The 14917-nt window shown below is 37.4% G+C and overlaps 3 non-coding genes across 3 annotated transcripts; 2 read left to right on the top strand and 1 right to left on the bottom strand.

Annotated features, from left to right (window-relative positions):
• The first annotated feature begins 5398 nt into the window (after positions 1-5398).
• On the top strand, positions 5399-5471 carry Trnaa-agc. Its single transcript has one exon. It is a non-coding gene; the product is annotated as a tRNA-Ala (tRNA).
• A 94-nt stretch (positions 5472-5565) lies between these two features.
• On the top strand, positions 5566-5638 carry Trnaa-agc. Its single transcript has one exon. It is a non-coding gene; the product is annotated as a tRNA-Ala (tRNA).
• Positions 5639-8552: 2914 nt separating this feature from the next.
• Positions 8553-8625, bottom strand: Trnaa-agc. The gene has a single exon. It is a non-coding gene; the product is annotated as a tRNA-Ala (tRNA).
• Between the last annotated feature and the right edge of the window lie 6292 nt (positions 8626-14917).

Raw genomic sequence — 14917 nt, 5'->3', positions numbered from 1 at the left:
ATATAAAAATTAATCGAGTATACAAGATCCAGTTACCCCCCCAAGAATTATGTCAAGGAGTCAGGTATCTCGACGTTGTCTCCTGACGCTCTTGCAGCTTTGGAGACACTCTGTGCTCAGCGTTATCTGGATGAGCATCTGTTTCATATACGAACTGTGATCTTCAGTCAAGTAGAACATTCGATTTTTGTGCTATCAGTTTTTGGACACCAGTAAACGGTGGAGTTTATGACGGCCTTTAGACGAAATGCAGGTATGGCAAGGTTCTTCTAAGCTGCAATATCCTTTTGAAGGTAAACATCAGTTTAAATTTATAACAGGAATCTTTTATTTTGTTTTATATTGATTTGGTTCATCTTTAGTTTTATTATTTCATCGTGCGTTCTAATTCTTCCACTTTTCACATTGTTCTGAACTCATTGTAACCAATGTCAGTGTATGCATCGTATAATATAAAGTTTCACAGATAAGCGATGGAACGAAAATCCTTGACACTACATGACTTTTTCTGAAGTTTTATATTTTCAGTACTAGATGAAATGAACAAAACTTTATTTTGCTGGCAACTCAGCCTTTGGTGTAGATGCTCTATTGTAGTTGTGTATCAATGGCTCCATTAAGTTGATATTATGTTTGATTGTGATGAATTTTTTACTGAGTTTTTGCATTTTTTCTAGTATTGGTTCTATTTCCGTTGTCTGATATAAAAGCTGATAAGATGGGTTGTAGAGTGGGTTGTTGGCATGTCTTAGATCTGAAATTTTTCGTGATCAAGTTCTTTGCGATACTTCAATTGTATTCACAGCTGTTTTTGTTGAATTTGAGAATATTGTAAGTAGGTCCATAGTCCAATAAAGCTCTGCATATCATTTCATATGTCGTACTAGCTGTTTTACTGATGATTCCCATGTTTTAAGTGATCTCTGAATTTCAAATTGTTGTTAATCTGTTGGAGGAATTGTGTCACTTCCAAGTTTATATTGGGAGAGTTGGTATTTATTTTATTATTGGAAATGGTGGGTTTTGATTTTATTGGGTTGGGTTGTATTCTCCAAAGTCTCATCCATGCCACTGTGACATCTGCAAACTGCTGTAGTCCTTTCATACATTCTTTTAGTGTTTTGTGGTGGGATATTAAAGTTGTGTCATCAGGAAATATATTCTAGCTTGTTGATGTTCTGGTTCCTGAAATTGGATTGTCTGTAACTATCACTGCAGAACAAATCGTAGAGTAGAGGAAAGAGAGTAAAGCCTTGTAGTTGTTCTGGTGCGGTTGTGCTGTTCTTTTGAAGTTTCACCTACGGCCCCTACCTGTAATTTTTTGTCTAGAAGGAAATTGTTCATTATTATTGTCAAATAGATGGGGCATTTTAGATGGAAAAGTTTGGCGATCAGACCGGCGTGCCAGACACTGTCGAAAGCTTTTCGAATGACCATAAATGACTGTTTCATTTCTCATTTTTCTATTGCATTGAACGTTTGAAGTGAGTATAATTGAAGAGCGTATGGTCGAAGTCTTATTTTTGAATTTATAAGCATTCTTCCGACGAACTGCTCGGTTACATATAAACTTTCTTTCAAGACACCTTGTACATAAGATAGAAGAAAATTGATATTAACTGGAATAATCAAATCAACTCCACGCAGTTTTATTTTGTCTCCTCTATTCTGAGTAGGAAATCCGAAGTATGCCTATTCTCTGCAAACTAACATATCATTGAACGGAATTTCAATTTACAATGGTGACCTTTAAACTCTTAACGCGCCATTAAATTTGGGCTTTGGTGGTGAGTGCAAAGGGGTCGACGCAGAATAGGCCTCTTTGTGCGTTTGTTGGAAATGTTTTATTGCCACGAGTTATTGACTGAAAGAAGAGGGGGGGATGGAAGGTTTATTCACAGTTGACGCGTTCGGTATTTTTTTTATCCTGAAATACTGGATAAGGTCAAATTGAAGTGCGAAGCGAGTGAATACTGTTAATTTGCAAGCTATATGATTCCTTCATATGTTTGGTCCGGAGTTTACCGGAGGAAAGAGAAGTTTTGTGATCGCTTTTGGAATAAACGAAAATTTTGGTATCAATTTGAAAATATGTAGTCGCAAAATGTGCTTCAGACAAATCTGGCTTTACGTCTACAAATATTAATTTCCTTCTCAAAACGAGTTTCGTGTATTGATATGACATTATTTTTCGGAAAAAAATACTGTACAAAAAAGTAATGACCTGATTAGTGTTATTCAGACTCTGTTCCATCGACAATAACGGTTCAAAGATGTCATGGTGACTAATGAAGAAGGGATTGCCGAGATCGAAGCCTATTCCGAAAACAAAGAAGTAAACGATCTAGAAGGGTGCAAAGGTGCATGATTGAACGAAACGAAAGCTCCTGAAATCAAGTCAGTCGAAAACGTTAGAAAAAGTATAAATATTCCGAATTTTCAACATAATCCTTATTTGATGCGGACATTTCACGGGGATAAAGTTTTTATTAAAAATGACATTGGTAACAAATTGACGCCGGATGAAATTAGGATACAACGGATAGGTAGAATCCACTCAATCTGAAATAATTGAGTAGGCCACGTTAAATCAAAATACAATCGACGTGACGTCAGCCATTGCCACTGATCACGCTAAGCCACCCTAGATTAACTCGATGAATATATGAACGTTGAATGGTTTCATCATGTTCCAGAGCTGTATGTAGGTTTCAATGGAATTCAGCGGTATATACATATACGATGACTGGGACAAATAGCGCGGGGTATCAATAATTTTTCTTCACTAAACTTTTTAAACGAATTGATTGCTACTCTTTGTTGATCCCGCTCACTTGAGAATGCTACAAATGAATTTGAATATCCGAAAATCATGAAAATGATTTTTAATGAAAACCACATTTTCAAAACCGTGGAAAAGGCGGAGAGAAATAACTTTGCTGTAGAACGGTTGGATTTATGTATCAAAAAGTGGCCTTCTGCAGATAATTGCTCAGCGTGCGGCGCTATTTCGAATGACAATTATGCAGTAACAAGCTTGAATTCATAGTTATCCATGCCGTGGCAAGAAAAAACGAAAGATCATACAAATAGAACAAAGAAACGATTGTTTATTATATTATATTATTATGTAGGATATTGTATTTGCAAATTATTACAATTCCCACAATCTCTCTGTTTTTTCTGTATTGATGAATTATAAACGAAATTTGATACAAATCGCAATTGTTGGAATGGTTGGTTGCTATGGAAATGTATATGTCCATGACAATTATAGTTTGGTCAAAGGAAATAGGACTAAAGATGAATCTTGACTAAACGAAGATAATGAGCCATAGTCAGGAATATATCACTATAGATAACATAAGCATAGAGAAGGTGGAACAATATGTATATTTGGGGCATATGTTTAAAAAGAAATTCAAATATTGGAAATTGGGAGAAGAATATGCTTAGCATGGGCAGTCTTCGGCAAATAGACTGAGTTTCATCTTTAAGGACAAAAATATTCCTCTACACTTAAAACGCAAAACCTACGACAGCTGTATATTACCAGTGGCAATTCATGGTCTAGAAACTTTGGCAATAACGGAAAAAGTGGAAGAACAACTGAGAGTAACTCAAAGGTCATGGAAAGGATTATGCTGGGTATAAGCTTGAGGGACAGAACACCGAAATACGAAAAAAGACCAGGGTAACTGACATCATGAGTAGAATAGCGAAACTTGAGTGGCAGTGGGTGGCACATGTTACAAGGCAGAGTGTGGAGAGATGGTCACACAAAGTGACGTTTTGGAGACCTCGAGAGACAAAAAGGAACCATAGGAAGACCGATCAAAAGATGGATAGACGACATAGTCGATGTAGCCGGCAATCGATAGATGAGAAGAGCAAAAGACAGAGGAGCATGGAAAAAACTGGAAGAGGCCTATGTCCGATACTGGGAGAAAGAGGGCTGAAGAAGAAGAAGAATAATAGTTCAACAACTCATGTTTTTTGGGAAAATATCACTTCAATTCTATTATGGACAGTGATAGAGACTTAGAAGTACTCCTCCAGAAATAAGGAAGGTGGCAAAAAATATTGATTGTCAGAAAATGTCGAATGTTTTATTCGCATTGTGAATAATCACTTTGCTGCCTAGGCAGGAAAAGTAATATTTTGCTGATTGATATGTGTCTGAAAAATCAGTATGTGCTGTCTCCAGCACATGGGGCACATTTCGGCGGAATACGGTTCTGGCCGGCCTATAGGCCTCGGGCAGCAGCGTGATCCATATATGAAACCGGCCATATATACAAATTATCCTCGCCTTCTGATTATCCAGACCGATCGCCGCAAATCATGCAAACTATCAGTTTGGATGCTCGTTACCCCACCTTCGAGTTACTGCCTTCCCGCAGACACGGGCTATCTATTGTTGTAGCAGGCGTCGGGATTATAATATCCCCGGATTCGGGCCGGAGATTAGACTCTGGTCCAAGTCGTCTTATGCTGATTCCTGATGTTTGCTAATTGGGGGCGTGGTCCTGCGGCATGATATCGCCTTCGATCAGCTCTGAAATGTCCTTTTCGACGGTCTGGGGACGTGGTTAAGATTGCAGAGGTGTCTGGTCGGTTTTATTAGGTGTGATCATAAACGCTTGTGGTATTTGAAAGAACGATGAGGGTTTTGATGGCATGTAAATACCTACAACCTTTAGGGATTCATCAAGTCAAGTAGCTTGATATTTTAACTACTTGATTGAAAATCAGGCTCTTGAGAAATTACATACTTGAACTGGACTTGACTTGATTTGAGACATTTATTGCTTGACTTAATGTCAAGCTACTTGATATTACTTGGGCTTGATACGCTTCCTGTACCTATACAATGAAACGTTCAGAGTAAAATCTCAAAATTTGTTTTATAAGCAGTAGAACGATTTTTTGCACATTTTGTTTCGATCGCTGAATTCATGCCATTGTTGATGTGAAGGAATTTTATATTCTTGTGAAGCATTGCTATAAAAATGAATATTGTCCCATGCAATAATAGTAGAATGTGAAAAAGTAATCCAGCAATAATATATGGAAAATACCAATTTTGCAACCCCTCTAAAGAAGGGGTAGGAATAATGGATTCACAAAGTATAAACTCCAATAATCTACGGAATCAGTAACTATCGAGGTGAGTAGCAATTGAAATTCTTGATGAAATTTCGATCTAGGAAACTTCGATACGATCTCGTAGATGTGCTCATAAACATAGTGGCATAATCATTATTATTCGTGTAGGTTGCTTTCTTGAAAATCTGGTTCCCATTTAATATGAGTGAGAATTTGATTTCGTTTTGGCATTGATACTTTTTAGGTCACTAAAATTTTTTCATAGGAATTACATCTTTAGAAGGTATCAGGGGGCGTAGCTCAGATGGTAGAGCGCTCGCTTAGCATGCGAGAGGTACCGGGATCGATGCCCGGCGCCTCCAATTATTTTTTTTTTGAAAAATTCGATGGAGAACTGGTTTTTGGAATTGGGTCAGTGTAATTTTTTTAACGAATTCATTTCTTATTCCAATATCAGGGGGCGTAGCTCAGATGGTAGAGCGCTCGCTTAGCATGCGAGAGGTACCGGGATCGATGCCCGGCGCCTCCAAATTTTTTTTCTGAAAAATTCCTTCGAGAACTGTATTTTTTGTAACAAATGGTTTCTATTTCAAATGTAAGCAGCTTTTGCTCAAAAGTAAGGACGTAAGAACGATTAATCTTCTAGTAGTACAGGTATTGATGCCCAGCACCTCCGAACGTGATTTTTTTTTATATATATGTTTGATAATTCTGAAAGTGAATGTGCGTGCGAAAAAATCTGAAAATTTCGAGATTCTAGCTCTTTTGGTTCGGGAGTTATCCTGTTATACTGGCTGGATAGAATCAAATTTGAGGACTAATTCGTAATCGTTTGTTTGTTGAACCATATGGTTTGACATAACCCTATCAAAATTCGAAAAAAACGGTCATCGTGATGAAATGATAAAGCGATCTGTTTAGTGAACGAACGCTCAAAAATCGAGTTCAAGAAATTGTTGCTTCTTGTGCTTAATATCACCGAGTACATTCAAAATCGATACTTCCGAAAGGATAGTAAGCCGCTTAGCTATACAACGCAAAAAACACATTTACATCTCACACGACCACTCAACCCCACCAGGTAAAAACCGAATTGAAACCTCCCAAACGGCACTCTACTATTTAAAACCCCCACCGCCTACGTCCCTCCGACCCCACCCGAAATCCCGGCGGCCGTAAAACCCGAATTTCTTGTCTCTCCCATCCAGAGGGCGCTATATTTCCGCCCTCGACTCGGCGTGTCGGCCGATTTTTTACCGCTTTTTTCGAACGGACCGGCCGTCGGCGGCGGCGAAAAACGGCAGAATTAGAGGGGCCATCCGTCAGGCTTCGCACCTCGTCGATGTGCCGCCCCCCTGCTGCGCCGCCCCCTTCGGAATATTCATTACGGCCATTTGCGCGAGGCGCGGCCGTGAATAACGACTAATTAGCGACACATTTTTTCGGCGGAGTTAATGCCGCTCAATTTTAAAACGAACGGATACTTTTTGTACGCTCTCTCTGCCGCCGCGCCGCCCGTAGGTTATTTTTCTTTTTGCGCGCCACGGACACGGCCCCCCGTTATCTGCGGCCGGTTTGGGGGTGGGGAGCAGCAACGGCAATTCCGCATACCTAAATACGTGGGGCTTGGAGTTTTTATCTGGCTCCGTTCAACTGCGGTTTTTTCATCGCGCCGCCTACAGCGGACGAAAAAAAATTTTAAATTTCGTACCCGTGTACTACCGGGTTGGGTTTTGTTTTGTTTTTGTTTTTTGGGTGGTAAACAAGATATATGGTGTGTCGGCACACTTTCTTCGCCCGGGAATAATGTGAGTTATATATTCGGCGGCTCGTGTGGTGGGCAGGATGAAGCCCGATGTTTTACGTATGTTGTAAACTAAACTTTGAATGAATTTTGCGGTCATTCTGATATCGATTAGGTTTTTGTTGTTCTTAGAGACGGGATGATATTCAACAAAAAAAAGGTTAAAATATGCAATGAGAATATTCAAAATATGCATTACTGAAAAGCTTTCTGAAAAACGGTAGAAGCTTTATTCAATTGATGCATAAATCCACAACTTTTCACCTGTGACAATTTTGTATACCGCTTTGGATGCACCACACTTGTATTTCGAAAACATTTTTAGGCACCAATCGACAGTAGCAATTTTTTGAACATCATTCAACAATTTTGGACAATTTTTGCACTTGCACAATGCTGCCGAACACTAAAATGTTCATGCAAAATCTTATGTATGCTAGTCATACTAATGCTTAAACATCTCTCGATTTCTTGATATGTCACATAACGATCTTCCTCAATTACTTTTCGCACAGCTGCAATATTTTCTGGCACAACGACTGATTTTGGACGACCTTCTTTAACTTCGTCCGTGAGCGAACTACGTCCACGTTTGAATTCAGTGGACCAGCGATATACAGAGATTTTAAATGGTGCTTCATCGCCAAAAGTTGAATTTAGTTGAGAGATGCATTTTTCTTGAGTAAGACCACTTTGAAAGTCATAATTTTATAGCTTGAAAATTTTCACGACTTAAATCCATATTTTGGCAAAGATAAAATTTTCAAATTCACTGTAAACCACAAAAATTGTGCTCGTACGTCAAAACGTTATGAGTACTTATAACACAAAAAATGTAAAATTTGACTACGTCAATATCAGATTTCACCTGGCAATATAAGTGTTGTTGAAAATTGAACATCGAACGTACAAGATAATGGGAGGAGCTTTTGTATTGCCCTTTCATTTAGAAAAGTATAAAAAGCTTTCAGGTTCAAGTATGTTTTGCAGACAACACTATTAATATGTTAATGAAAATTGAGTCTACTCTCTATCCCATCCAAAGAATTTTTTGGGGTTATTATTTTGTTTTTTGTGAATTCCATCTCCTGGAAAATTCCTGAATCTTCAATTTTCAGTAAAAAATTCTACATTTGAGCATAGTGTGAGTTGGATGATTTACTGAAGAATAAGCAAACAGAGCGATTTTTATGTTTGGATATACTGGGATATCGTGTATAAAAATGTTGGGAAGGATTGGTCCAAGAACTGATCCTTGTGGGATCCTTGCAATTATATTTTAAATTCGTGGTAATAAGTAGATTTTCACTTCAATTGTGAATGTTCTTTTCGTTCAATATGAGTATAGTTTAATTATGATGTGGGTAATTTAAGTTTCATTACGTTGAATAAGTCGATCCAGTACAATTTCATCTTTTATTTTACCTATGATTGGAAACAGGCTATCTTACCGATAGTTTGTTGGGAAAGCTTAGTGTTTTCATTATTTCGGTATTGGTACAACTCATCTTTTTTGTTGAGCGAAAGCTCAATCATGTGAGCTACGCCCCCTAATATTAAAGTAAAAATAAACTCATTGAAAAATGACACTGATCTAGTTCTAAAAATCAGTTATCGAAAAAATTTTTCAAAAAAGATTTGGAGGCGCCGGGCATCGATCCCGGTACCTCTCGCATGCTAAGCGAGCGCTCTACCATCTGAGCTACGCCCCCCGATACCTTTAATAAAATTATTCTTAACCAAAAATCTTAAACGACCTAGAAAAGGTTCAATAACAAATCGAACTAACTTATCACCTTCATTGAATACGAATAAACCAGAACTTCAAGAAGTGAACTGGCAACAATGATAATAAGTGGGACTCTGTTTATGAGCACTATGGCAAGATAATTTATATTTCTCAATCATTGAACGGTTGAAGATAGCGATTAGAAGTTATTGTTGGATATATATTTAGGGATTCACGGCTTGGCTTGATTTTCGAGCTACTTGGTTTGAGCTTCACTTGATTTCAAATCAAGTAGTAGTTTTTCAATCTCAAGTCAAGTATTTATTTATCAAGTACTTGAAACATATCAAGCTACTTGATTTTTAGCAGTTTTATTGTGTAGTGTCACATCAATAAAAAAATGATGAAATGAGAAGAAACCTTGCAAAAACACTGTTATTAATTAAATTTTTGTATAAAAATAACAGAAAATGTCAACTTTTCTGAAATAGGAACGTTAATTGAATCACCATCATATATTTGAAACGTATAGCCATGTTTCCAATCTATTCTAGGAATTCCGATTTCTTGGAAAAGTTTCGAGATGCGAAAAGTTAAAAGTACGACAGTATAAAAAATATAACATTTTGATCTCAATTCAAACAGTCGGAAAACACGTGTCATTTTATTATCTTTAGTTCAGGATTAAGGTTGCAACCTTCATGTTACCGAGCCTCACTCAACCATGAATAATTTTTTTATGCACACAACCGCCCTATAGTTTACTTAGATATCAATTTTCGAATTTTTTTTACCGAATTTTGCGATGTTCATTAGTTTTTCGCTAATCAGATGGAATATAAATTCTACAAATCAAAAACCATGAAACGTGATCCAGCTATATATGAGTTATATCTAAATGGTGAAACTAATCCGCCTTTTTTATCGAACTAAATAACTGAACGAAGGCGATAAAGCTTCTTTCTGAACCGGCCCCAGTGCTTCCCTGAATAATCCAGTTTTTCATCCCTATACATTTCGAGAGGACTTGATAAACCTTCATAAACCGTTAAATAGGATGGGAAGCATAGTCCTGTATCACAGCTACAGGGCTCCGGTTTCTCCGCGGCGTAGACATCACCTTTCATCACCACAGCCGCCTAAAGGTACATCAAAACGCTGTGACGTATCGCGCGCCCGGGCCTTAAGTGCAGATCCCGCACAGCGACTATTTATCCAGCCGACGAGTGAATAAAACACACAACCCCCTCGACCCCTCCAAGAGTTATTTCCGCAGGAACGCAAACAAGAATATGACGTAAGGGCATGTGCACAAATGCGCCGAGCGCCGAGGCAAAATATAAATCTCTCCCGCCGAGCATCCAGAAAGCAAATTAACATTTATATCTGGATAAATCAAGGGCGTAGGAATGGGGGGGCACTGGGGGTAATTACCCGCCCAAGAATTTCAAAATATAAAATTTCAGAAGTATCGCAAAGACGAAGAACTAAAATTTCGCCATAAATAGAACCAATAATAATCATTTAACTATCCTTTGAAATCGACACGTCAGTAAAAAATCGGACCCCTTTACGGTTTATGAGTTTATCATCGCTTTCAAGATCAGTACTTTTATTGCACTACGAGCTCGTCTTTGTCTGAGGTTTATTATTTTCCTTTATCTATCCGCTTTGTCGGTGACGCGCCTTGTTTTGCCATCTGTGATTTTTGCATTCGTCATCAGTATACACTTGTTGTTTTCGGTTTTTTGTATAATTCTCGTCACACAATTGCAATACATATCTAGTTATCAAAGAACTGAACTGAGTAATTCCCATCGAAAATTTATCTGGACTGTGTTTTACAATTTATTTTGTTTCATTCAAATTACAATGTATTTATGAAGACATCATTTTTGAATCTACAGGATGTTCCTAAATCGGAGGTACAAACGAAAATGAGAGATTTCTCGGATCATTTCAAGAAAAAAGTCCTATAACGTGAGTCCACAAACGCTTTGTTTTTGAGATATAGTTGTTAAAGTTCAAGTTTTTCTCTCATAGCACCTTCCCTTCACAAGATATTTGACTTGAATTGGAATAGATATTTCAATTTAAAGTTTTCAAGTGATACCCTAATTTGGAATGAAAATCTACAGGGTGGAAGGGTGCCCGCTTCTTTTCTCCAGAATTATTTTCTTGTGAACCACTACTAGTTTAGAGAAATTTAAAGAGACACTCTGGTCTAGTACTACACTTTTTCGCATGTTGTAGTTTTGTCGTATCCGCAATCGATTTCGAGAAAAAATTTCAGCTTTCTATAGTAATTCTCAGGAAAATCCAAATTATTATGAAGATCCAGTTAGGTAGCTGTGATTAATGAATAAATTTTAAGTTTTGGTGCTTATTTACCAAATCTGTAGCAAAGATTAATAAAGATTCGATAAACTGGTTGAGCATCACAAAAAAGTAGGACTACAAGAAACACCCTGTATCTCGAAAACAAAGCGATTGCGTGCTCATGTTTATGGGCTATTTCATTTTTAAAATTATCCAAGGAATTTCTCATTTTTCTTTGTAACTCCAATTCAGGAACACCCAGTATAAGATAAGAACAATCGAATTGGTAATAAATAGTATATTAATCAACGAGCGGTAATGTAGGTCATAACTCACGCAAATGAAGTTTGCAGCACTCGCCTGCGGCTCGTGCTGTAATTCATGATTCAAGTGAACATTACCGCAAGTTGAATACTATACTTTATCTACGACTATAACAAAAATACTACACATACTAAGAAACTAGTACAGAGAAAGGACTCCATTGAAAAAAGTTTATAGTTACCTACAATAGGTATACTATAGAAATTTTAGTTGTAATTACCCATTAGGTTTATTGATTTTAAATTTTAAACAACCAGTAAAATTTTTTGCCTTTTCAGTTTCTCTGATTGACGTTCAAGAAACGCACGTAATTTTAAAAAAATCTCTATATTGATTCCATTATTCATGTTGAGTGTGCTTCTCAGCATGGAGTGGAAAGTGCATAGAAAGGATGCTTTATTTTTATTGCTTAGTTCACTAAAATATACCAAAAACACATTCTCTTTAAACGGTGACTCAATGTTCTTACTGCTAAACCAATCTTGAAAATTTTTCTAAAATTTTTTTTTCAAAATTTTTCTGGCAAGAATTTCTGTAATGTTACATTGCTACTTGTCTTCTTGAGTGTATATAATATTACATCTTCACTATCTGAAATAATTTTTTTCGGCAAAACATTCACAATAATTAGGTATCAACTTAATTTGAAAACGTCAAAATTATTGACGTGAAGTGACATTCCTCCCCTCAATAACAATAATGGAATGTTCCCTTTCGGCTATTCGAATAGAAGCACAGAAATATAGAAGCACAGATTCATCTTTTCAGATTTATTATAGTGAGTTATTATAACTCACGCTGTTTGTTAATAGATATAATTAATTGCTCAAAAGCAGTTGAATAATGAATATATAATTAAATAGGGGTAGATAAAATAAATTATTTTGAGTAATTTGGCTCAAACTTCGTTATCAGACCTCTTTTTCCCATATTATAGATATGAGTAAACGCTTTTTCGATTACCCCCCAAAGAAGAAAAAAGATCTACGCCCCTGATTTGGATAAATCCGCGATCGGTCTGGCGGGCCAAAATTTCCCTCGTTCGCTCTCCCCGCGATGTATGAAGACGTATTGTTTGCACTCTATCGTATGCGATTTCACCGATCTCGAGAGTCTGATGGGACGATTGCTTGCATTCGAGTTATGCCGAAGCGCCGAGCTGGTTAACCTTACGGCGTGTTTGAGTTACGTTCGCCGAAGCGGATTCTACATTTCGAAATTTTGCCGCTTCGGAACGAACGGTAACGTAATTAGAGGATTCTGGCGGCACGTGTACTTCATCGGAGGCTAATGGGTGTTAACAGTGCACGACTAAACTTATTTGGGAGATGCATTGATGAGATTTGGGCGCCGTCTAACTTTCGAGATGTTTCATGTGTGGTTTGAAAATGGAATATCAACGTTTTGACGGTGATAGGATGAAATTGGCGGCCAATATCTTTGCGATATTGATAAAGTTACTTGAACTGCCTAAAAGAGCACAAAACGCAGAAAAAAATCGATAAATTTCTGAAGTTTGTGCTGACAACCCTTGGCCATGTTGCCGACCTACTTAAACATTCATTTACTAGTTTTAGAATTGGGTCAGTGTATTCTTGAGTCCAGTATATGGGATATATCTCAGATGGTTGAGTACTCGCTTAGCAAAAAAGATCAGTTATACCAATACCAAAAAAAGGAAAACACTAATCCCTCTCAACAAACTATCGCCCAATTAGTCTGCTATCAACCATACGTGAAAAGGCAGAGAAAATTGTACTGAATCGACTTCAAGACGAATCATGAATTTCAAGAAGGGTCACTGATATCATCACCTAATTTAACAAACTGAGAAATACAGTCATGGTATTACTGGACATAAAAAGGCGTTGGATAAAGTTTGGATCAAAGGTCTAACATTCAATCTGATTGAACATCATTAAACTTTTATTCTCATATTTAAAAAATCAAGAAAATCAACAATCATAGTGAAAAACTTTTCAAAAATATGGTTGCAGAAGTCCCACAAGGATCAGATCTCGGACCAATTTTTTTTAACATTTTCATACACGATATCCTGATATATCCAAACAGAACCATTGCTCTTTTTGCTTACGATACAACGATAAGATCCAACTTAAACTGGTATATTTATTTTAGCAAGGCCATGGTGTCACGGATGGTCAACTGTGTAAGCCTTGTAAACGTACAATTTTTCTTTTCCACAATAAGAATTTGAATGAATCATAATTCTTCCAGTATACAATGAAATGATCGGAATCAAATCTCAAAATTTGTTTTGTGAGTAGAAAAATGATGTTTCGATAGTGTGGCAACGACACGTTCCTTCGGCAGGACGTCATGCCATTGCTAAACTGAATGAAGGCGTACAAATTTGCTTCCGCCGTTTTTTTCCGAAATTCGATACTTTATTGTAGAAAACTGGTTATAGGTACATTGTCCATCGCGAATCCCGCGTTGAAAAAACTGGTCATATTTTGAAGCGATCTACGAATTGATCAAATTATTTCAATTCTTCATAAGACCGGAAAGGCTGGTCAGCCACGCCGGATGCCATTGATCGAAATAAAAGATAGTCCGAGTGAGCAACGTCTGGAGAATACGGCGGATTGGGTAGGATTTCCCATTTCAACGTTTCGAAGTATGTGTTGACTACTTTCGTAATATGGGGTCGAGCATTGTCAAACTATGAAATCACTTTATAATGTCCTCAGTTGTATTGCAGCCGTTTGTCTTTCAATGCTTGACTCGAACGCATTAATTGCGATCGATAACGATCGCCTGTGATTGTTTCAGTCGGTTTTAAAACTCATGAGACACTATGCCGAGCTGGTCCCACCAAATTCTGAGCATGACCTTGGAACCTTGAATATTCGGTTTGACCTTTAACGCGGAAGCATAACCGGGATATCCTATGATTTTCTGCGCTTAAGATTATCGTAATCAACCCATTTTTCGTCTCCAGTCATAATGCGATGCAGAAATCCCTTCCGTCTTTGCCTTGCAAGCAGCTGTTTACAAGCAAACAAACGCCGTTCAACATCTCTTGGATTCAACTCGCACGGCTCCCAATTTCCTTGTTTCTGAATAATTTCCATGACTTTCAGGCTTGTTGCGTCACTCCCAATAATCCTGCCAATTGTTGCGTTTGACACGAGTTTTTATCAAGTAATACCTCCAATTCTGCATCTTCGGAAACCTTTTCTATTCCACCATCTTACTGGTATTCGGCCGTTCTTGAAGCGTTAAAACCACTCTTGGCACGTTCTTCCACTAATAGCGTCCTCGCCATAGGTATTTGAGAGCATTCGATGAGCCTCAGCCGCAGATTTCTTCATATTAAAGTAGAAAATTGAACCTCCAGCAAATGACGAGATTTTATCTCTTTTTAATCGAGAATAACTTCATGATGCAGACACAAATCAACTAATATCTCGATGGCGTTGTGTTTGCAAATACCTAAGCTTATTCTACGACATATAGGATCTATTTATTTGTACTAACACTTACCGCTACAGCCATCTATTGCAAAACGGCGGAAGCAAAGTTGTGCACTTAATATATTACTTTACATAATATGTTTGTTTCAGTCTTCCAATCTAATATTGAACTTTTTTCATAAAAATTGTCAG

The sequence above is a fragment of the Harmonia axyridis genome, chromosome 5, assembly GCF_914767665.1.
Source record: "Harmonia axyridis chromosome 5, icHarAxyr1.1, whole genome shotgun sequence".
Lineage (NCBI taxonomy): Eukaryota > Metazoa > Arthropoda > Insecta > Coleoptera > Coccinellidae > Harmonia > Harmonia axyridis.
The sequence above is the reverse complement of the archived record's forward strand: the minus strand, read 5'-3'. Positions and strand labels throughout refer to the sequence as shown.